Source organism: Theropithecus gelada, chromosome 11 (genome assembly GCF_003255815.1).
Source record: "Theropithecus gelada isolate Dixy chromosome 11, Tgel_1.0, whole genome shotgun sequence".
Classification (NCBI taxonomy): Eukaryota; Metazoa; Chordata; class Mammalia; order Primates; family Cercopithecidae; genus Theropithecus; species Theropithecus gelada.
Window position 1 is genome coordinate 30,416,163 of NC_037679.1, and position 25,584 is coordinate 30,441,746.

Here is a 25,584-nt window from a genome sequence, read left to right on the forward strand (position 1 = left end):
TCTCAATTTGTTTGGTATCTTTCCATAGTTTAAATGCAGCACAAGTCTTGAGTACTTTTATTAAGAGTGAAATATTTCATACGAAATAGGTCATATTATGCCAACAAGCTCCTTTTGTTTGATAGTGATGCAGGAAGGCACTTGGACGCATTGGCATCCTACCTAGCCATGTCCTTAATTTAAAAGCTATTCTTTTAAATCACTGTTTCCCAACATACGTGTCACAGAATACCAATCCAATTTAGATATTATAAGAGTAAAAGAAGTTAATGTTCAATAAGTTTAGAAACTTCTATCACAAACAATACAGAAAGGTTTATTCTCATCCATGTCTTCTTCTTCCCCGTGCAATATTTTCTCTGGGGAATATGCCCAGCTGTAGAACTGCTGGATCCATGCATTTGCACATATACAGTTTCCCCACGTACTCCCCAGCTGGTCTCCAGACTGGATACACCAGTGTATACTCCATCTGGTAAATGAAGAGTTGCCGATTCCCATAGACTTGATAATACTTGATATTATCCAAGTTTTTAATTGTTGCCATTCTTAGGTTAAAGTTTTAGTTTGCAATTATCTGAATTGAGCTTCTTTTCATTATGCCTTTTAGTCATTTTACTTTTCTCCTTTGAATTGTCCCTTTAAATTCTTTGCTCATTCTTCTATGTGATTGCTGGGATTTTTAATTGTGAGTTTGTAGGATTTCTTTATATTTTAATCTTTTATTGATTGTTCACACCCCAAATATCTTCTCCCCGTATGTCTATAGTGTCCTATACAAAACAGAAGTCCTTATTTTTTACTTCACTTTCATCAGTTTTTTTTTTCTGTATGCTCTGGGCTTTACCTTATTTAAGAAATGCTTTCCCACTGTATTGTTACAAAGGCATTCTCTAACATTTTTTATCATAGCTTTATAGTTTTGTCTCTTACTTTGAGATCTTCATTACAATGGGGGATCATTTTTGTATGTGGTATGAATTTGGGGCCTGTATTTTCTCCAACTGTTTAGCCAATTTTCACAATAATGTTTTTTAAATAATCTATCATTTTCTCAATGATATATTCACCAAGTTCCTGTACACACATGAATTTGTTTTAACTCCTATTCTATTTTAGATTCTATTCTATTGTCTATTTGGCATTTTTAGTGTCAGTATCACACTGAATTACTAGAGCTTAGTAATATATCTTAATATCTGGTAAGATATTTCCCAACCTCTCTTTTCTTTTTATGAACCACTTTAGCTATTTGTGGATTTGCATGTGACCAATTCACCTCTATTGGATTTTTTATTTTAGTTGCATTAAATTTATGCTTTAATTTAGGAAGAATTTATATCTTTATGTTAAATCTTCCTTCCATAACTGTGGTATTTCTACCTAATCAGGTCTTTTTTTATGTCCCTTAATAATGCTTTAAAATGTCTTCCAAAATAATTTTCACATTTTAGGCCTGAATATATAGACACACACACACACACACACACACATATATACACACACATATATATGTATGTGTGTGTATATATATATGCTATTGTAAACAGTATCTTAGGTCTATTATATTTTTAATTGGCTGTTGGTGTAAAATAATTCTATTTATTACTACTTACTGATTTGTGCTCAGCAAGCATACCGAACTCTCTTTTTAGCTTTAGTCATTTGTCTGTTTATTCTCTTGAGTTTTCTATGTACTTAAATCATCCACACATACTGACAGTTTTGTATCCTTCCTTATAGCTTTATCCCTTATTTCTTTTACTTCTCATATTTCATTGGCCAGGACATCCAGTCCTTTGTAGAAAAGAAGGGATCATAGCAGGCATTCTTTTTTGTTACTGACATTAAAGGAAACACTTCTAATGTTTCTCCATTAAGTATGATGTTTGAACATTATTACCATATCTACCACTGAGGCAATACAATGTTTAATGGTGTGTTTATTAATAAAGAAATTGAAAACCTCATTTTGAGAGACAGAATTTCTTGCCAATATAATACTAAGCTCCAAACTAAACTAAAAGTCTGAACATATTTTCGCAACTTAAAATAGTCTTAATTGTGCTTTTACCTCCCGGGTTTTCTCATTCCTCTTTGCCAAATTTTGGCCCAGGGAATAGAGTGCAACAGTATTATTAGTAGCCGTCTGACAAGAGATTAAAATAATTTATGGTTTGAACTATGGACACACAGGTTCTGTACCACTGCAATATAAGGTAACAAATGTAGCTCGTTTTTACTACTATAGATTAAGTTTTCACATTCATATATTAAGGAAACATCAGTGTTTGAATTCTATCTCTGCTTAAGAACAAACTAGCTAGCAATTGTAGGCAAATTATTGAATCTCACTGAGTTCACTTTCTGCTTCAGTAAAATGTGCAGTCAACCCTATGTTGATTCACAGGGTTGTTGTAATAGGAATAATAACACTTACCTTAAAAGGTTCTGTGAGAGGCCTGGTGCAGGGGCTCACGCCTGTAATCTCAGCACTTTGGGAGGCCAAGGCAGGTGGATCATGAGGTCAGGAGATTGAGACCAGCCTGGCTAACATGGTGAAACTCGGTTTCTACTAAAAACACAAAAAATTAGCCAGGCGTGGTGGCACACGCCTGTAGTCCCAGCTATTCAGGAGGCTGAAGCAGAAGAATCACTTGAACCAGTAGGCGAAGGTTGCAGTGAGCCGAGATTGTGCCACTGCACTCCAGCCTGGGTGACAAAGCGAGACTCTGTCTCAGAAAAAAAAAAAAAGGTTTTGTGAGAATTATATGATCTGATCATGACAAAATTTACAACAATGCCTAACAAAGCTATCATGTTAGTGTTTCACAAACTTTTTTTTTTAGTCTCTTCAAAAACTCTGAGCCAGGTAAAGCTTATGATGACTATTATTTTTTACTCATTGTACAGATGAGGAAAGAGAAATTAAATTCATAGACAGGGCTATATTCAGTGGGTATACAGTGACACATTGTTATGAGATGTCAGGATGTTAAGATCCTTCTATACAAGCTGATAAATAGTTACTGCCAGTGCCCCAGGACCATTTTTCCAGCTTCTCCCCTGGAACCCATTGCCTACTCCATGATCCAGCAACTGAAAGGCTAACATGCAACTAGCAGAAGGACTTGAGGACCACTTGGCTGGTGACCACAAATTCCCAATTAAGTGTTTTGAATATAACCTCTGTTTTTTGTAAATGTCAAACCTAAGATTAACAGGTCACTTGAGTTCTAATTTACATAATAGACTACAGCTTGGCTGGTGACCACAAATTCCCAATTATTAAGTGTTTTGAATATAACCTTTGTTTTTTGTAAATGTCAAACCTAAGATTAACAGGTCACTTGAATTCTAATTTACATAGTAGACTAAATAAGGAGAAAAGCATGAGACTATAGTTTCAATGTATAAGCTTCTCTTAGGCAAAAAGTGGGAGAAAATCCAGAAGAGGGGAGAGAATATTAGTAATGCTATCTGGTTGATAGAATTAAATCATCCGAGTAACAGGTTTTAAAAGTTCAATATAGTGAAAGTTGAGCATTAATAGAAATATGCATATGCCATATTTATTATAAGATCCTTTTTATATTTTGTAGCAAAATTGGATGTTTTAAAACAAAATATGAACTCGTTATTGCTTTTATGATTCTATTATATCAAAACCTTAGGAACATTATGCAAAGGCAGTTAGGATGATAGTAGCAACCACCTGTTTAGTTGAACATTTTAATTTTGAAAAGTTACATTTACAGCATAAAATTTAAGAAAAATTCTAAAATAAAAAACAATAAAATCATATTACAATGCTTTAATTATTCAATGTTAAAAACTGTTTAAAATATAAATTACCTATAGTAGAAAGTAGACAGAGCTAATTCAGAAACCCTCAATTACTACAAAACAATAGACAACATTGACCAGTCTGTTACAGATTTCATGTCAATTTCACTCAATTTCATGTCGATTTCACTATAGAAACTATAGCCTCTGTATCACAGGAGTGAAATTTTAAAATAAGTTATCTCATTATCTAAAAATTTCTATTACATCACTACCAAAGAGCTTATAATAGGTAAATATGCAAAAATAAATAAATATTCACAGGAGACCTTGAGTTTACCATAGTTCTGGGTTCCAAAAGTCTATAAACTGGTAAGTTGGAACTCAGAATATATTTTCCCATTGTTATCATTTTCTACTATATTTCCTGGTTCTTTGCATATATGTCACCTCCCACTTGAAATTATAAAACCTTTTAAATCAAGTCTCAGGTTTTATGACTTATATTTCCTAGAAAACATAGCACACTCTATTGCTAGCAGGCATTAACTATAAAACAAATGTATGTATTAGCTAATCAATAAACAAACTAGCAAAAAGAAATTAATTAATGATGGTCAGATTTCTAGGCCAGCCCAATTCAATTCTCCCATTAAACTCAATAAATATTTTTGAACCTCCACACTGGGCCAGGCATCTTAAACTTATAAAAGTACAAAACCTACACAATAGTATCAATTCATCTAATCAGCACTCATAGTGGGTTTTTTCTGATGCATTTGATTTCTCACATCTCCAGAGTAAAAAAAAAAAAATTTGTTAATTATTTATTTGCTATTTAAAATTTGCATGAAAGAAAACACCTGTCCACATCTGTAGAGCTACTCTTCAGGACACACACACACACACACACACACACACAGAGAGAGAGAGAGAGAGAAAACTAAGGGAAAAATGTATAAAACAATAAGACACCTAAAATCATACCTGAATTTGATGCTGCTTAGTTTACTGCTCAAATCTTTGATTATTTGGCCACAACTTCACCCTCCTCAATAAATTAAAAGGTGACTTCTAATCATATTCAAAAATAGGAGGGAAAGCTCTTCCAGTAAATTTAGTGCCCTATTTGACGCACCTCCAAAAGTCAGTTTAAAATAACAAGCATTTGCCAACCAACCCAACCAGGAACTGTAACTAAGACCACAATACCATGTGATCAGCCATTTGAGATGCTGTTGACAAATCTTCCATTAGAATAGGTTAACCTACCATCATTAACAACTCATCAGTCAATCTGCTGAGAGTCCTTTCCTATATCACTTCCTCTCTGAATGCGTGGAGGTCACACAGGACTATTATGTTAAATAACTCAAGGAAATCTGAAAAACGTTTAAGATGGAGAGTATGACATGGAGTATTATTTTCCATTTACAGGATATTTCCAGTTTCATACTATCAGACTAGCACACATGGTATTCTCATTATTAGCATCAGAAGTTCCATAAACATATCACAAGTAATATAAGGGTCTATGGTTGCTTATAGTCACATCAAAAACAGTTTTCATGGTAGCAGTCTAGTTCCAGGAGTCATTTTTTCTCATTAGAAAACCAAAGCCAGCAAACAAATGCAGGATATGAGCAGGGTTGACAATCACTACTTGAAAGTCAGAACAAATGTGGTGTCACTTAGCTGACTGTTAGAGGATATTTGGGTGGAAATTAGACTAGCCCTGGCTTATTCAGTGCATCTTTTGAGCTTATTCCTGTTAAAGCCTAATTTTTATTCTTGTTAAAGCCTAATTTTAGATGGTAACTAAAGAGAAATGTCTTACTCTCTCTCAAAGTAGATGTGACCTGATGGTTTGTGTGGAAATACAAGATTTTTTTAAAACCCCCATTCGATGCTGTATGGATTTGAGATATTTTTCTTGGGTCTCTAGTTTTAGAATCTGTTTCCTGTGAAGCTTACATGGCCAATTTTCTTATGAGAGAAGCTCTGTTTTGAGGACTAACAAATCCCAAAACACTAAATTTAAGTCCAAAATAAGCAGTTATCATAAAAGAATATTGATTACTAGATCTTCGGTCATTTCAAAATTATTAGTGATACAATTTGTGACCACTTTCGTAATAGCCAACAGTTCACTACTTGTATCCTTGGAAAATATTACAGAAGCTGTTCATAATCTTTTAAGAGCCACAAAAATTATTTTCATATTAAAATAAATAATAAATACTTAGCATTATCATAATGTTACATAGAACTTTAGTATGGTTTCCAGAATAGCATATACAACTGGTTTTCCTCCTACTCTACCAATTGCTCCTTCTTAGACTGTTTTGCTGGTTCCTGCTCAACTTCCCCATCTCTCAGCACTTCATTAAAGTGTTGCAGGGCTCCGTCTTTGGACTTCTACATATCCTCCATCACCTCAACTGTCATTACTTTAAAGACCATCAAAATGCTGATAATGCCCAAATTTAGTATGGACACCTCTCCTAAACTCCACACTCATATATCTAACTACTTACTCAATATCTCCATTTGGATATCTAATCTACATCTCAAGATTTACATGTCTAAAATTAAGATCCTTGTATTTTAACCTCCCCCTCTCTCCCACAAGCTGTTTCTCTCATAGTCTTCCCCAGCTCAATTAATGGTAACTTCTAGCTATTCGGGCCAAAAATCTTGGCATCATCTTTAACTCTTCTCTTTCTATCACATCCTATTGCAATGTGTTAGAAACATCCTATATGTAATGCATTAGAAACTCTTTCAAAGGCTCCACCTTCAAAATATAGGCAATGGAATACTGTTTGGCAATGAAAAGGGGTGCACACATTCATACACACACACAGATACTTGTAAAAGTGTCCAAAATACTTTGAGTCAAAGAAGCCAGAGGCAAAAGACTATATACAGTATAATTCCATTTATGTGAGGTTCAAGAACTGGCCAACCCAATCTATGGTGATAGATATCAGAATAATCATTTTCTCTGGGGAGTCACTGAGGGTATTGACTAAAAACACACAAAGGAATTTGGGAAGAATTAAAATGTTCTATTATTTGATCTGGGTGATGGTTACAGAGATGCATACATATGTTAAAATCCATTATGTTTTTCACTTAAAAATTATTAATTTTATTGTATATTAGTCATCCCTCAAGTAAGTATTAATATGTGTAGAATATATATTGCTATTGCCTTGGAAGGGTCAAACGGTGGTGTGATTAGTCACACAGAAGTTTCTTTGAAAAGATTAAGCTGTGACTCAGAGCCTCCCAACCATCTAAGCAAAAATCGAAAATTGGGATGAGGTTATTTAGGAAAAACCTGTGGAAAGCCTATTGTCTAATGGAGTAAATCTATCGAGAATTTTACACCAGCAGAACCAATTTGGACCAGTTTGGACAAAAAACAAACAGAGCAGCACCAAATAAAGGAACACTGCTGACTCCCAAAATTCTGCAGGCAGAAAACCAAACTGATCAAACTACCCAGTTGTGTGCTCATGCTACCCTTCCTGAAAAAGAAAGACGGAGCCATAAACCCAGAGGGTGGAGCCAAAAACCACAGAGGATCATCCCCAGATCTAAAAAGCATAATGTTTGCCCACCTGGATTTCTATTTTTCTTGGAAATGGTGACTCCTTTTTCCTTCCACATTTTCCCTTTTTAAATGGGAACTTCTATAACTTTTATCCTATGCCTGTACCATCACCATTGTATTTTGGGAGAAACTAACTTGTTTCTTAAGTTTTACAGGTTAACAGATAAAGAGTAATTATTATATCTCAGGATGGATTAGAGCCTCCCCCATAGCTGATTATATTATGAGACTGGGGGATTTTGAGTTGATAAATTTATTTAAATTTTGAATTGCTGCTGAAATGGGTTGAGACGTTTGGGGATACTGGAACCAGGTGAATGCATTTTGAATGTGGGACAGATGAGAAACTTTGGGAGCCTGAGGGTAGACTGTGGTAGGCAAAATAATGCTTCCCAAACATGTTTATGTCCTAATCCCTGAAACCTATGAATATATTATATTACATGACAAAAGGGACTTTGCAGATGTGATTGAGTCAAGAACCTTGAGATAGGGAGATTATCTTGGATCATCCTGGTGGTCTAATGTAATTATCAGAGTCTTTATAAGTGCGTGTGTGTGTGTGTGTGTGTGTGTGTGAGAGAGAGAGAGAGAGAGAGAGAGAGAGAGAGAAAGAGAGAAAGAGAGAGAGAGAGAGAGAGCGGCGAGAGACAGAGACAGGGAGAGATTTGAAGATAGAGAAAGAAGCCAGAGGCCAAAAAATATAGTTGGCCCTTGGAAGCTGGAAAAAACAAGACATTAAATGATATTATCCCTTAGAGCCTCCAGAAGAAATGCAATCGGCAGACACCTTGATTTTAGCCCATAAAAACTTCTGAGCTATGAACTTTAAGATCATAAATTTGTACTGTTTTAAACTAGTAAATTTGTTGTAATTTATTACATCAGCAACAGGAAATGAATATACCCATCTACAGTTTATTTTCAATCTAACAGCTGCAGGGATCCTACTGAAACATAAGTCAGATGACATCAGTTATTTCGTTAAACACTTCAGTCCAGTAGGTGCCTTTCTTTCCACTCAGACCAAAAAACCAAACACCTTATAGCCCCTGCTCAGGACTCAGTCTATTCTTCACCTGCCACACAATACCTCCCTGACACTTCATCCTCTGCACTCCACTTTCCCCTACCTCACTGCAGCCCGCCTGTGTACTTCAGGTTCCTTTACCCTTTACACCTTGAGACCTTTGCCCTTTAGGGGTCCATCTGTCTAAAATATTTTTCTCTCAGATATTTCTTTTCTTTTTTTTTTTTTTTTTGAGATGGAGTCTCACTCTGTTGCCCATGATGGACTGCAGTGGCGCCGTCTCAGCTCACTGCAACCCCTACTTCCCAGGATCAAGAAATTCTCCTACCTCAGCCTCCCAAGTATCTGGGACTACAGGTGGGGCCATCACATCCTGCTAATTTTTGTGTTTTTAGGAGAGACGAGGTTTCACCAAGTTGTCCAGGCTGGTCTGAAACTCCTGGCCTGAAGCGATCCTCCCGCCTTGGCCTCCCAAGTAGCTGGGATTACAGGCACCCGCCATCAAGCTCAACTAAATTTCTGTATTTTTACTAGAGACAGGGTTTCACCATGTTGGCCAGGCTGGTCTCAAACTCCTGACCTCAAGTGATCAGCCCGTCTCAGCCTCCCAAAGTGCTGGAATTATAGGCGTGAGCCACTATGCTCAGCCTCTCTCAGATATTCCTATCTGTTTTTCTCAGCTCCTCCATATCTTTCCTCAAATACTATCTTCTAAACAAGATTTTTCTTTTGCCTTCTTATTTAGTACTGAATGTTCCCAACTCCAGCCCTTAGCACTCTTTAGTCTCCTTTCCAACTTTACTTTTCTTTATTTTTCATGGCCCTAATCATCTCTCAACACAGTATATTTTTCTTATTTTGTTGATTCTCTCTCTTCTCCCACAAGAATCAAAACTATCTAAGAGTCAAAATATCACCTGGATCATAGCAGGCACTCAAGCACCCCATAAATGATTGTGACATAAATAAAGCTGACATACTACCTTAGCAACTATGACACAGACATAGGAACTTTCACTAAGCTCCTCGAGGGCAGAGCCAGATCTTGCATGGCCTATGAAAATGTCTTGGCCGTGCGCGGTGGCTCAAGCCTGTAATCCCAGCACTTTGGGAGGCCAAAACGGGCGGATCACGAGGTCACGAGATCGAGACCATCTTGGCTAACACGGTGAAACCCCGTCTCTACTAAAAAAATACAAAAAAAAAATTAGCCGGGCGTGGTGGCGGGCGCCTGTAGTCCCAGCTACTCGGGAGGCTGAGGCAGGAGAATGGCGTGAACCCGGGAGGCGGAGCTTGCAGTGAGTGGAGATTGCGCCACTGTACTCCAGCCTGGGCAACAGAGCGAGACTCCGTCTCAAAAAAAAAGAAAGAAAATGTTTTTCCCCTCCTAGTTCAGGACTAAAAATGGGGCAGGCACTAAGTATATACTTATGGCATTTTTTAACGTTTTTATTGTAGTAAAATATGCATAACACAAAATTTACCATCTTAACCATTTTTAAGCATACAATTCAGTGACATTCACATTATTGTATAACCATCACCACTATCTATCAACTCCAGAACTTTTCATCTTCCCAGGCTGAAATTTTGTACCCATTAAGCACTAACTCCCCATTCCCTACTCCCCTCAGCCCCTGGCAGTCACTATTCTACTTTCTGTCTTTATGAATTTGACTACTCTAGGAACCTCACATAAATAGGATCATACAATATGTGTCCTTTTGTAACTGGATTATTTCAGTTAGCACAATGTCTTCAGGGTCCATCCATGTTGTAGCGTGTTGTCAGAAGTGCGTTTCTTTTTAAGGCTGAATAATATTCTATTGGATGTATATATCACTATTTCTTTATCCATTTATCCATGAAAGGACACTTGGGTTGCTTCCACCTTTTGGCTATTGTTAATAATGCTGCTGTGAAGATGCAGGTACAAATATCTATTCCAGTCCCTGTTTTCATTTCTTTTGGGTAAATTCCTAGAAGTGAAATTTCAGGATCATATGGTTATTATATGTTTAATTTTTTGAAGAATTTTCATATTGTTTTCAATAGCAACTGCGCCACTCAACATTCCTATCAACAATGCACAGTGATTCCAATTTCTCCATATTCTCATCATGCACATTTTTGTGTTGTGATTTTTTGTTTGTTTTTTTATAATAGGCATCCTAATGGAAATGAAGTATTATTGTGGTTTTGACTTGCATTCACCTAATGATCAGTGATGTTAAACATCTTTTCATGTACTTATTGACCCTTTGTATATCTTCTTTGGAGAAAAGTCCTTTTCCCATTTTTTAACCTGGTTTTTTTTTTCTGTTGTTAAGTTTTAGGAGTTAATATATTCTGGATATTCATTCCTTATTAGATGGATGATTTGTAAATATTTTCTCCTATTCTTTGGGTTGACTTTTCACTCCATTGAGAGTGTCCTTTGATGCTCAAAAGTTTCTTATTTTAATAAAATCCAACTAATTTTTTATTTTATTGCCTGTGACTTTAGTGTCATAGCCAATAAATAATTGCCAAACCCAATATCATAAATATTTCTCTATGTTTTCTTCTAAGAATTTCATAGTTTTAGCTGTTATGTTTAGTCTGATCCATTCTGAGTTACTTTTTTTATATAGTGTAAGGTAAAAGTCCATGTTTATTATTTTTCATGTAGATACCCAGTTTTTTCAACACCATTTGTTAATAAGACTGACCTTTTCCCACTGGATGGTCTTGACACCCTACTTAATGGCTGTATTTGGCTGTTCTCATGCTGCTGATAAAGACATACCAGAGACTGGGCAATTTACAAAAGAAAGAGGTTTAATAGACTTACAGTTCCACATGGCTGGGGAGGTCTCACAATCATGGTGGAAGGCAAGGAGGAGCAAGTCATGTCTTACACAGATGGTGGCAGGCAAAAGAGAGCCTGTGCAGGGAAACTCCCGTTTTTAAAACCATCCAATCTTGTGAGGCTCATTCACTATCATGAGAAAAGCACAGGAAAGACCCACCCCTAGAATTCAATCACCTCCCACCAGGTTCCTCCCATGACACGTGGGAATTGTGGAAGTTACAATTCAAGATGAGACTTAGGTGGAGACACAGCAAAACCATATCAATGGCATTTTAATTAAAGTCACTTTATAATTAATTCCACTCTATAAAGAGTTTTCAGTGTATTTCATGGAATGATAAATGTATTTCTTCTTTTGGGTGGATGCAAGCAGTATACCTCTGTGAACAGAGCAGAAAATCACTATACTTGCTATTTCATGCCCTCACTTCTATAATGGCTTGACTCCAAAACATGCAGCAAACTTCTTTATATATATTCAAAAGAATGACTTACGCACTGTCTGATTTAATGCTTTTTAAAGTCTAAAAGCCTGTCAAACAGACTGAAGAATCATTTTCCATCCCTTTATGGTCCTGTGCCTCACTGTGGGCAACATTACATTACCCTACATTGTGCCTAGGTACCCTCCGCTCTTACACAAATAGCAAGCCCACTCTCCTACTGAACAACTGCAAAAGTGAAGTATTTACAACAGGAAGTTCCCCCAAATGCGCATGTTTACTTTAAACCTACAATCATTAAGGAAAGAATCTGATGGAAGGAAGACACAAGGTGACTTGCAAAGCCACTAATAAGAGGTCAAAAATAGATTTAATCAAAGGTTTGAGATTCTCTTTAAAAAAAAAAGAGAGAGACTAATAATATCCCATGTAATGCCTAAATTTAAACAAAAAAATATAAGATCTACTGCAGATCAGGTCCAGTTGCTCACGCCTGTGATCCCAGCACTTTGGGAGGCCAAAGCAGGTAGATCGCTTGAGCACAGGAGTTCAAGACCAGCCTGGGCAATACAGCAAGACCCTGTTTCTACAAAAAGTAACTGGGCATGGTGGCATGAACCTGTAGTCTCAGCTACTCAGGAGACTGAGGTGGGAGGATTGCTTGAGCCCGGGAGGCAGAGGTTGCTATGAGCCAAAATCATGCCACTGCACTCCAGTCTGGGTGACAGAGTGAGACTCTGTCTCAAGATTTAAATAAATAAATAAATAAATAAATAAATAAATAATAAAAACTACTGCAATAGGTTTCTATAGATTTTATAAATTATAAATATATTAAAAACTGTGCTATTATCACAAGTAATCTCAATTAATAATTTCATAGATACCATATCTTCAAGAACTCTAATACAAAACTATGATTTTAAAAATGTTTAACAATAGGAGCTTAAAAATAGATAATTTATTTTAAAAACTAAGGTTAGTACTAGTACAAATACCTGAAACCCTCAGGGAACCACACATCTCCATGAACTGGAATGCACCACCAAGAGTTTCATGGTCACTCTGTCTTTCACTATTACCCTATTAATATGACTAGTATATTTGTGAATCTGTAAATGGACTTAAGCTTATTATTTGGAAAAACCTTGTGTTTCTCACTTGTCTTGCTTAATTACAACTACAAATATTAATCAACTTCATCATTAGGTGGCATTGTAAGTACCCATATGCATTGGAGACTTCACTGAAAAAAAAAAAGAGACAGAGAGAGAGAGGGACAGAGAGACAGAAAGATCTGCTTTTAGAAAGTATACCAACTTGGCCAGGCATGGTGGTTCATGCCTATAATCTTAGCACTTTGGGAGGCCAAGGCAGGAGGATTGCATAAGCCAAGGAGTTTGACCCATAGTGAGAAACATAGTGAGACCCTGTCTCTACAAAAAAAAATTTTTTTTTTAATTAGCTGGGCATGGTGGCATGCACCTGTAGTCCCAGCTACTTGGGAAGCTGAGGTGGGAAGATGGCTTGAGCCAGACAGGTCAAGCTTGCAGTGAGCTGTGATCATGCCACTGCACTCCAGTCTGGGTGACAGAGCAAGACCCTGTGCCCTCACCCAAAAAAATGTTTATCAGGTGATATCAACATGGACAAGCCTAGACTTACAAAAAACATTAGCAAATCCTAGAATTTTTTTTCTAATAGTTAAATGATTATGATACCTCAGGAGCAGGATCATAGGAATACTGAATAAAAATAATAATTTATTTTAATTTAATTTAGAACATAGGTGTTTACCTGAAACAGATGTGCCAATGGAGAGTTGAGTACATTTAGCGTAAGTAGAAAATATAATACCTAGCCTGTATTACTTACAGAATTTGGAAGATAGCTTCAACGTGGGAGCCACTCTGAGACAAAGCTAGAACCCCCAAATGGCCACGAGGAGCTTATGATGCAGACTTTGAGCAATAGCCAGAGGACCCTCTTTTCTGAGGCATAAAACATGGTACTGACTAAAGAGCTAAGGCTAGTGAAGGCAGTTGCTGCATCCTAAAAGATGTTGTCTACAAAGTGTCCTCTAGTGGTCAAAGGCTATCACTGCATGTTAAAAATAGCAACCCTTCTCTTGTAAGATCATGAATCAGCTCTTTTAACACAGCCTGGTACTGGGTAGTCAATCTGGTGATTATTATTTTTCAAGTATATACATGGTTTCCCACTTATCTTGATATCAGGAGACAAAGAAAACAAGGTCATTAAAGGTGTCCTGATTTCGTGACCAAAAGAGGCGGTAGAGCCCGGCAGTTAAAAGCATGGTTAGGAGTAAGGCAGCCCATGTAAATAAAACCTTGCTGTACTTCTTGCTCGCTTCGTGACTGAAAAAAAATGAATTAAACTTTTTGCTTGTCAGTTAACACACCTGTAAAGTGGAGATAACTTCATTATTTCATAGGATAAGCTTCATAATAATCCTATAAGGAAATAAATACTAATCAAACCTAGAGCCACCTTAACTCAGAATCTTTTTTTGTTATAATAAATTATTCTCACTTTTAACGCTGCTTTCCATGTATGTTTTCTACTATTCTTTTCAACCATTGCCGTCCTACTAATAAACCTGACTATTATAAATAAATATTTTAGATTAGAATGTGCAGTCTTACCACAGGCTACAGTTTAGTGTACTAAGGATTATTCTATTATATAGATTATCTAAGCCACTAACTAGGGAGATGAGAAGACCAAGGCCCTTAGAGGTTCGATGTCCTATCCCCTATCCCGGGTCACACAGTTGTCAGAGTTGGGGCTGTCTGAAACTCAGTAAGCCTGACTCCCAGTCCAATGCTCATTCATCATATAGTTTATTTCACTTCTCTTCCCAATCCATAAAAGTCACCACAGATCACACTCCAGTGCAGAGGAAACCAAGAAACCAACTGCTTCTTTGACATAGTTTCCAGACATGGCAACAATTGACCACTTTTTGTAGGCAGTTAATGGATTAACACGACTGCTAAGATTATAATGAAAAGATATTGGAAGAGCCACTGTGAAAGCAAAACATCAGTGAGTTCACATCTTACTGAAACATCAGTAATTAGATATTGATACGTGAAAAAAATGTAGGCAAATGATGAAACCAGGTTAATGTACTTACTCCATAGCCAACCCATCAGACTACCTTCACCCACTTCCTGCTTTCAGTCCAGCCCTGATAAGAGTTATTTGGCTGTCATTCTGCCTTCCCTCCAGTTTACCTCCTGCCATCTCTTCTTGAGTCTATAGATATGTAAGTTAATGGCATACTATTGACCCTACAGCTTAGACCCAAAACCTGCTGTCTCTTTAGATGTCTTTCATATTCCACACCCAAATCATTAGCAAATTCTGAATTTACCTTCAAAATACATTCCAAATGCCATCACTTCTCACCAACTACACAGCTACTACTTTGATCATTTTCTTCATAAACCTTCACTTTGCTAACTACTACAACTGCCTCATAACAAATACTCTGCTTCCAATCTTGTCTGTTATAGCCCAAAACTTGCTACATTGTGTTATTTCTGTGTTCAAAGTCTCCAGTGGCTTTTCATCACATTCAAAATAAAATCCAAACCCCTTACCTTAGTTTACAAGCCCATCTTAATATGATCCTTGGCTCTACTTTCCAATTGCATGTCCTGTTCATTCCACTGTACACTGGCCTCCTTGCTACTACTTGAAAAAGCCACGCTTTTTCCCAACTTAGGGCTTTTTGTCTATACAGTTTCCTCTGCTGAACAGATTTCACTTCCCAGTATTCCAATAAGTGGTTCTATCACTTCACTCAGGTCTCTGCTCAACTATCTGTCACCTGTCAAAGAAGCAGTCTCTATTTTGTCTAAATTAGAACACCTATCATTCTATCACTTCATCCTGCTTATTTTTTCTTAAAGCATTTATTATTACCTTATATTATATTACACATTTGTTAACTTTTTATTATTTGTATCTTGCACTAGAAGATAAGCTTTGTGGTGGCACAAACTTGTTTCATTTACTGATGTTTTCCCAGCTCCTAAAACAGAGCAGAGCACATATTAAGTACTCATAAGTTATAGTCAGAGAAATGAATTAATGCCTCCATATTTCACCTCTTAACTTCAGAGTATTGCCCACTGTTTTCCAGTTTGAAAACATAATCCATGCACTAATTAACTGTTCTTAGATGCCGCATCATAATTTGTGGTTCTCCCTCTTCCACTTCAAGTACTGAAAGATATAGATCAGTTGCTGGATGTTAAAGTGGTCTAAGGGTAGAAACTGTCTCTCAGTTATTTCTAACCAGGCTACAATGCCTGAAATTCTATAGCAAGCCTTTAAAAAATCCCTTCAGCTCTCACTGTTTGCTGTCACCACATTTGAGATTGCCTTATGGGATTGAAAGGTGGAGGCAATTTATGGTCCTAAGTAAAACTATTTCCTTTCAGTTAGTGTGGCTGTGAAGTGAGAAGATGGTGAGTATCCAGGATGTCAGCTGTGATCAGCTTGTCTTGCTATCTTCTGTCAAATATGGCACACAGGGCCGGGCGTGGTGGCTCACGCCTGTAATCCCAGCCCTTTGGGAGGCCGAGGCAGGCAGATCATGAGGTCAGGAGATTGAGACCATCCTGGCTAACACAGTGAAACTCCGTCTCTACTAAAAACACAAAAAAATAGCCAGGCATGGTGGTAGGCACCTGTAGTCCCAGCTACTCAGGTGGCTGAGGCTCCCGGGTATGAACCCGGGAGGCGAAGCTTGCAGTGAGCCAAGATTGTGCCACCGCACTTCAGTCTGGGCGACAGAGCGAGACTCGGTCTCAAAAAAAAAAAAAAAAGAAAGAAAAAGAAAAGGCACACAGAAAATACTGAAGAAATGATTCTGTTGCAGGCCCAAGTCTCAGAACCATCTAATAAGGTGACATGAGTGTCTTGCTGTAATTTAAGGTTGAATTAGGGCCTTTGGGCATCACGAAACGGTCTAATTCAACCATCACAAGCATGTCTTTAGAAGGGAATATTCTTGCAGGTCTACAAAAAACAACTCACAATCTGCCCCCACTGGGCTTCATAATGTAGGATCTCACCTGCCACACTCATGACTCCGTTCATATTTTCTTCCAGGAGTCACTGCTGGAACAGAACATTTCCTGGCTGCAAGCACAGCTAATACAAGGCATAAAATAGCCCGTCCTGTATAAAGCATATGAAATGGTAGTTTTTTTAAAGACTACATTTTGAAGTCTGGAGTCATGAAAAATGGGTCCTATATTCCTAACCCCATCTTTTTAGAAACTATTTAGAATTGTTATTTTATACAGAAAAGGTAAGTGACAATTACTGAGCCCTTATTATATGCCAGACACTTTATGAAGCCAGTGACTTCATTTCATTTAATTCTTACAACATTGATCCTGTAAAATAGGTATCATCACTGCCATTTTGCAACTGGAAAACAGATTTAGTGATCTCAAGAGGCCTTCCCTCCTAACCTCCTAATCTCCCAGTCTTCCCCATTCAGTTAATGTCACCACCACCCTTCAAATGCTCAAGCTATAAATCTAAGTGTCATCCTTAACACTTAGACACATCTTCATCTCCACCGCTCCTACCAGTCCAAACAACTATTATTATTACCTGGGCTACTGCAATAGCCTCCTAATTCATCTCTCTGCTTTTATACTTGCCCTCTCCATTCTCTAAGCCCAGCAGCCAGAATGATTTTTGTAAAACATAAATCATAAAAAAAACTGACTTAAACGCTTCCATGATTCCCCACCATACTTACAATATAATTCAAATTATTTTACCCTGCATACAAAACTCTGGATGATCCGCCAAGAACCCTAACTTCATGCTCTTATCTTTCCTCTCTCCAATAATCAGAACTTATTTCTGTTCCTGGAACACACTAAGCTTGTTCCTACTTTAAGGCTCCTGCTCTGGAACTATCTTCACACAGATCTTCACACAGAAGTTTGTGGTCATTCAGTTCTCAGCTGCCATGTCACCCCCTTAGATGGCTCTTTTCTCTTGACAACCTAAAGCAGTCCCCCATCACCACACCCTATAGTATCACCCAGTTTTATTTCTCCACAGTACTAATTACTACCTGCTAACTTCTCTTTTTTAAGAGAAAAAAAAAGTTTTTGCATTTCTTTCTTTCCGTCTCCTCCCACAAAAATGTATGCTATAAGATACCTTGCCTGTCACATATAGCACTGTGATTCCAGCACTTAAAACAGTGTCTGGGACATTATAAGTAATTGATAAATGCCTAAGTATACACTGTTAATTCCCAAATCAAGATTAAAATTCAGGTATTCATCCACAAATTCTTTCTACTATATTTTGACTTCTCCAGGACTTTATCTTAGAATATTATACATTGTAAAATTTACTATTCACTTTCATACACTGATCTCTATTCACTTTACATATACTAATCTCTATTCACTTTACATATACTGATGTCTATCTCCTTTAAATTATAATTATCTTTATCCTTCAAGGCCTGTTTTACTTTCACTATGGCACTTCTCTTCATACACCAATCAAGTTTGATCACTCCTTTCTCAATATCAGTATAAAAATCTTTATTATATTTTATTTTTGAAACTTAGATTCCTTGGGTTTTTAAATCTACCTCTCCAGCTACACTATAAGTTCTTTGAAGATAAAGATCATATCAATTCTTTTTCATTTTTCCCAATGCCCATCACAAAAGGCATTGAGCATAGAATTTCGTCAATAAATTCTTGCTGAATTAAATTATTTTCTCTCTACACAAAGATATTTTTGATTTTCAGAGATATAAGGCTCTCACAATACAATAAAAATCACTCAAGGAGGCAAAACAACCTGTTTATTGACAATAAAGATAATTCCAGAGAATTTATTGGAGTGACTAAGGTTCAAGGCAGTATTCCACACATTCTAGAATGAATTCCATGGAGAAAAAATTGCGTCTCACTGACTCAGAACCTATAAATATTTTTCAAGTAATATTGACACAGGATGTTGAATTCCAAACAACTTTTTAAAACCACTAATCATTCACATTTCCCCTCAAATGTCACACAGTATAAAACTAATAGATCTTTTGTGACCTGATGACATTTGTCTCCATTCTTAAAGGTATTATAATGGAAATGTGGTTTTCTATCATCCTGCTACAGTTGGTATAAATCCACTAGATACTTTTAAAAAATATTTTGGGAACACACAGTCATGCAAACCAATGTCTGCCTGTCCCAGCAGGGGATAGTAAAAGACTTTACAAACACCAGATGGGATTTAACAGTGTTAATAAAACATTAAATGCTCCAAAAGTGCTAAGTCACTTTGTGAACAACTCAAAGAAAATATATTTGATTTCCATTATACATATTTTTCTTTCTTAAGAAATTCTAAAATTTTCCAGTAAAAGTTTTATCATAGTCCTCTGACAGTTAATTTCTCCTAATGTTAAACTATAATTATCTACCCTTTGGATACTATGCATAGATTAGTATTTCTGGTTATGTTAGCAACTTTCTGATTTTACCACAAATATAGAACATATCAAGTTCTCAATGAATTTCAACATGTTTAATGCCTGCTTCCCCAGAAATCCAAAGCAGAAATATTTTTGTCCAATGTGACTTATTTTTGTTATATCTAACTATGTATGTGTTGACATTTTCAAAAATATTTTATAAAATAGTAATTGGTAATCAATATAACATGATCTAGAAATACATTATTCTTCAATTTATTTTAAAAAATAATATTCTTGGAATCTTCTGGGAATATAAGATTGTAATCATAAACTAAAATCAATTTTCTATTCAAAGTGACCAGAAGCACAGATAATCCCCCCACAAAAAAAAAAAAAAAAAAAAAAAAATCACACAACCAATTGGATTTTATTGAGTGTTTTGCTCGAGTAACAAACTTCCAGATTGGAAACAAGAAAAGGCAGAATATCTACAAATGTTCTTTACTATTGTTTTACTCTACTGTGATTAGAAAATGGTTTGCTTTGCCTAAGTACATGTCAACTCTCAGTAAACGGTTTCAATTCAGAAGAAAGCAGTTGAAAGTCATTCTAAAATTAAATTTTAGCTGCATTTAATACAGAAGTATATAATCCACAAACAAACAATAAAGCAACTGAAGAAAAAAAGTATTCATTTGGTCTAGCCATGTCTGTGAGCAGATATGCTATTTTACTATCCTCTGAACAATGTCATTTATCTCAGATAAGGAAACAATTCAGAGCAAGAAAATGCTATAACAGAAGTCAGTGCAGCTGGAGTAAAATACCTGTTAGCTCACTTGATGACAGTCCACAAACCAAAGAGGGTTCATGAGCTTGCTCAAAGATGGGGTCAAGGAAGGGTCTCTGTTTTAGTACATTTAATCTCAAAGAGAGTGAATGTCACAAAAAACAAATCTAATTATGTCACTCTCCTACTTAAAACTCTTCATTACCCCCTCTCTGGTCTCAGGAGAAAGTCCAAAATCCCAAAATGCCATCCAAAACGCTTTATGAGCTGGATTTGTTGAGTTCTTTGGCATCATCTCTCAACCTGCCCACACTCCCTTCACAGTTGTGCAGCAAAATGCAATTCTCCAAGAATACTCTACTCCTTCAAATAGGAACACTCTTCCCTCACTTTCTCAGGACTTACTCCCATCAATAACTCAAGCTACCACTTAAAGGGCAGCTCCTCCAGAAAGTCCTGCATTCCCAAAGTCCCATGAGAACAGGAAGTCCTCCTGCAAGTGCTCCCAGCACCCTAAAATATATCCTACTAATCATACTGTATTGCAAGGTGATTCATCTGTCTCTGCCAGTGGATAGCATTATTTAATCCTCACAAAACCCAATGAGATAGGCCTTATTATGCCATTATACAGATTAATAAACCAGGATTCAGAGAGAAACTTACTTAAGGTCACATAGTTAAATAGAGCTGGAAGAAGAAATAAAATCCTATAGCTTCTTTTAACCATCACACTCTGCAGCCATTGAGGATGAAAGCATTAATTCAAACCATTATGAACTGTTGCTATACTAACTTAGATTTCATATATATTATATATATAATATATACATATGTATATATAATGCTTAGTGTATAACCTACCTGTAACACATACTATGCGCTCAATAAACATTAGTCAGTATTATTATTATTATTAGCATTATTAATGATTGGTCAGAGTTCATCTCTTTCAAGGCAAAACTCCAGGAAAACAGCCAAGCCCAAGACCTTTCCAAACAATGAGACCAATCATAGGTAGCAGTTTTCTCAAACTACATCCCCTGCTTTCTTTCCTCAGAAGTCTTTAACACCAACCCGTATTATGCTTCCAAAACAGACAAAATGGAATTGCTCTCAAAAGAAATTCCTTTTCACCTCCATCCACCTGCAATTATTCCTTGGTGATTGAGGGCTACATTAAAGAGTCTAAAGAGTATGTGTTTTACATCTTTGATGCTGTCATTCTATCACTGCTTTTGCACGATATCCATCTTGATCCTTTCGGCTTGACTTAGGCCAATTATACATGAGGCCAAGGTAGAGTGAATTTTTACAAAACTCTTTATTTCTTTAGGGATGTGAAACTGAGTCTTATACCAATGGCAGCAGCATCTATTTGAAGACAATCTGATTTTGCAGGGACTTAAATGGAAAACAATGAAAACAGGAACTGTCTGCTATTAGATATGTTTCCTGAAACCCAAGCTGAGTAAATTGAGTCTCTTGGTTTTGCTGTTGTTCTCTCCTCATACAGTCCTGCTTAAATCAACAGGGTTTTGTGAGTACACATCAATAGTAAGACTTTACATTTTTGCAGAGGAACAAAGCTTTCCAGGGGAAAGAATCAGCCAATGAACAGCAATTAGTGTCTTAATTGCAAATACACTTAAAGCTCTGAAGAACTGTGTTAGTTCACTGAATTATTGAATCTGGGATTTTTTCCTCCACGTTGAAAACTAAATGTACAATGTAACATACTTGGCAACTTTTTTTAAGCACAGTCCAAACTTTGAAATGCCTCTTGCATTACAGATCCAAATAGCCCTCATGAAATAATAAAATAAAATTTTTGGTTATCATTTTATTCACAGTAGCATATTGGATTTGCAGTTAATAATTTTCAATTTCCCAAGAGTAAATATAGCCATAAAAAATTAATTTATAAATGACCAGACAACATTTTCAATCAACTTCCATATTAGAGATTCAGCTTCTTAATTTAGAGTTCACTTTCATTTTAAATTTATGGATGAAAGAATGAAGAGCTGAAACTTCACATCTGTGGAGTAAACACTAGACATTGAATCCAATTGGAGCTCCTAGGTGTAGGAAGAGTAGGACTCAACATCATAAGCACGGGGCTGAGAATTTGGGGATGTGGGAAGCCAACAGAAAGGAATAGAGCAGTTAATGAAATAGTCCAGGAGAAGGGCAGAACAGAAGGAGAAATCTCTGTTCATTCCACATCATTCTTTATCTGACCTCACCCCACATTGCAGCAAGTACTACAGATGAGATAGAAACTCCTCAGCCAATAAGGAATGAACCTCAAGGCACTAGGTTCTCTCCACCTACTGTGTCTTCATAGTCACAAAGAGTTTGACAGAGCTCCAAATCCGGGAGAAGATTTTGGACCATTCACAGATCCCACCATTCCTAAAAATTTCAGAAGAGACCACAGAGCTCCCCTCAGTGCTGTCCATCCCACCCATTCCAGCTAGAGGAAGGACCATCACACTCTCTGACCTTCCCTGTACAAAATTCTCAGCGCTTTCATAAACACAGTTACAATGTGCTCACAGTTGAGCTTGAGAGTCTTTATATATGGCATTTTTCTCTGAGTATCATTTTCTGCTTCTGTTGTACCACATCTTAAAACTAATTTTCTCCTAAATTCTATTATTATAATATTTTCTAAACTGTGAAGAAAAAGTAATTGGCCATTTTAATGGTGACAGCATAGTGACTTATATTCATTTTTTCAAGCTTTCTGAGAAGAATGGAAGTAGCATTTTTTTAAAGTAAAAACAAAAAACTTCAGAAGGCATAAAGGGAGAACTACGTAAATAATCCTTCATGTCCAATGTAGTGCTTTTTAACACTGGGTCCGTGAATTGTTAGGTTATCAATGTGTCAGTATATGTCTACTCAGAATGTGTCCATATACATCAGACTTCGGGTGTATACATATATGAGAATTTTATGTAGGCATCATGGCTTTTATAATATTTTAAATAGGGAAAATGCATCAAAAAAAGCATTAGGGGAGATAAATTTAAAAGTTCAAAACTTTTATCTCATCTTATTATTCAGCCTTTTAATGCCACGAACTTTTTTGGCAGGGGTCAGCACTTTGCTTCTGAAGATAGAGATATAGATGCAGTATTCTGTATATGTAGACACAGATATAATAGCAGTCATTTTGATTGTCTTTTCTTTTTCTCTTTCCGCTTTCTAAAAAGGCCCCTGTGTTAGTGAGGAACCCATCTTCTTTCAGGAGCTATCTCAACAACTACAGAATTATTCATTGTTCCCCTGCCAGGTTCAGAGAGCTAACAAGGAATGAGGTAGACTCATAACAACAGCCAACATTTACAAAGAGCTCCCTATATATACACCTGGCACTGTGCAAAACACTTTGCCTCATTTAGCCTTTATAACAATCCCATTAGATTATCACCTTTAGTATTCTCATTTTACATATGAGACTTAAAACACTAAGTCCTTACCAGAGTGACATCAGCAAGATGGTGGAATAAGGCTTTCCAGCACACACCTGCTCCTAAAAACATCAATTTGAACAATTATCTATGTACCAAAACATCTTTATAAGAGCTAAGGAATCCAAGTGAGAGATTACAGAACCTGAGTAGGGCATATAAACAAAAAAAAAATATGCATTGAAGAGGGTAGGATGAAAAGTGGTACCCTCTGCACGGGAAAAGGACTATGAAATGAATACCACAGCTTCACCACAGAGCCAGCAGAAGGCCCACCCCATGAGCCCCCATGCCAAGCTAATCCCCACACCTTGTATCTCCAGTCCCTACCCACAGACTCAGTATCCAGGCCCAATGCTAGGCCAGGCCAACCCCTCTGGCCCCAGGCTCCAGGTCTTTCCCAGCACCAGACTAACCACCATACCTCAGGCTCTGAGCTATTGCCTGCAGCCCTAGGCTCCAAGCCAAACCCTGTGGTCCCAGGTTTCAGGCCCACCCAGCTATCCCATGTAGCTCAAGCTCCACACCAGCTTCTATAGCTTCAGGAATGAAGATGGCACCTGTGGACTCAAGCTTTAGGCCCACCACAGCTCCATGCCAGTGCCCACAGCCCCAGGCTCTAGTGGATCCATGATCCAGGCACACTCCAGTGGACCCGGATTCCAGGCCCAACATTATAAGCACTAGGCTCGCCCACCTACTCACCCAAGTACCAGGGTCACTGCCTAAGGATTCAAGAAGCAAGTTTTCCATAAACCCCACTAGCCAACCTGCCCAGAATCTCTTAAACAGCTTACAGGTGAAAGGCTTGCCAATCTGTAAAGACTGGAAGAGGTGCTTGCTTCCTCAAACATCAACATAAGACCAAAAGGATCATGAATAATCAGGAAAACATGACACCATCAAAAGAACAAAATTAGTCACCAATAACTGACCTTAAAGAAATGGGGATCTACAAATCACCTGACAAAGAATTCAAAATAATCATCTAAAAGAAACTCAGTGAGCTACAAGAGAACCCAGATAGACAACTGAACAACATTAAGAAAATAATACATGAAGAAAATGAGAGGTTCAATAAAGAGATAGAAGCAATAGAAAAGAAGCAAACATAAATTCTGGATTTGAAGAATACTATGACTGAATTGAAGAAAACAAAAGCCATAAAGAGCTTCAACAGCAAACTCAATCAAGCACAGAAATAATTAGCAAGCTAAAAGACAAGTCATTTAAAATTATTCAGTCTGAGGAACAAGTACAAAATAAAAGAAAAAGGCTGAAGAAAGTCTAACGGATTTATGAAACATCACTAGACCTGTTTAAAAGAAATGCTAAAGGGATTTCTTCAAGTTGAAATTAAAGAATGCAAACAACATGAAAACCTATGAATGTATAAAACTCACTTTAAATGTAAAAAATCATCAAATTTAGATACTCTAATATTGTAATGGTGGTTCATAAATCACCATTAACTCTAGTATAAAAGTTAAAAGATAAAATATTAAAAATACCTATAGCTACAATAATTTGTAAGTGAATAAGCAATAAACAAAATTCGATCTTGTATTTACAGCATCAATAAGATAAAATGTGGGTGAGAAGTTAAAGTGTAGAGGTTTTGTATGCAGTCAAGTTATTATCAGCTTAAAACAGACTATTATAAGATATTTTATGTAAGCCTTATGGTAACCACAAAAATAAATACATGTAGTAGATACAAAAGAGATAGAGAATGAAATCAAAGCATACCACTATTAAAAAATTATCAAATCACAAAGGAAGACAGCAAGAGAAGAAGAAAAGAACAAAGGAAAAACAAAATTGTCAGACCACAATCAATAATATGGCAATAGTAAATCCATACCTATTAATAATTTATTTATATAAATGGATTAAATTCTCCTATCAAAGACTTCGAGTAATGAAATGGATAAACAAAATCAAGATCTAACAATATGCTGCCTACAAGAGACTCATTTTAGTTTTAAGGACTCACAGGCTGAAAGTGAAGAGATGGAAAAAAGAAGATACTCAATGTGAATGGTAAGCAAAAGAGATCAGGGTAGTTATATC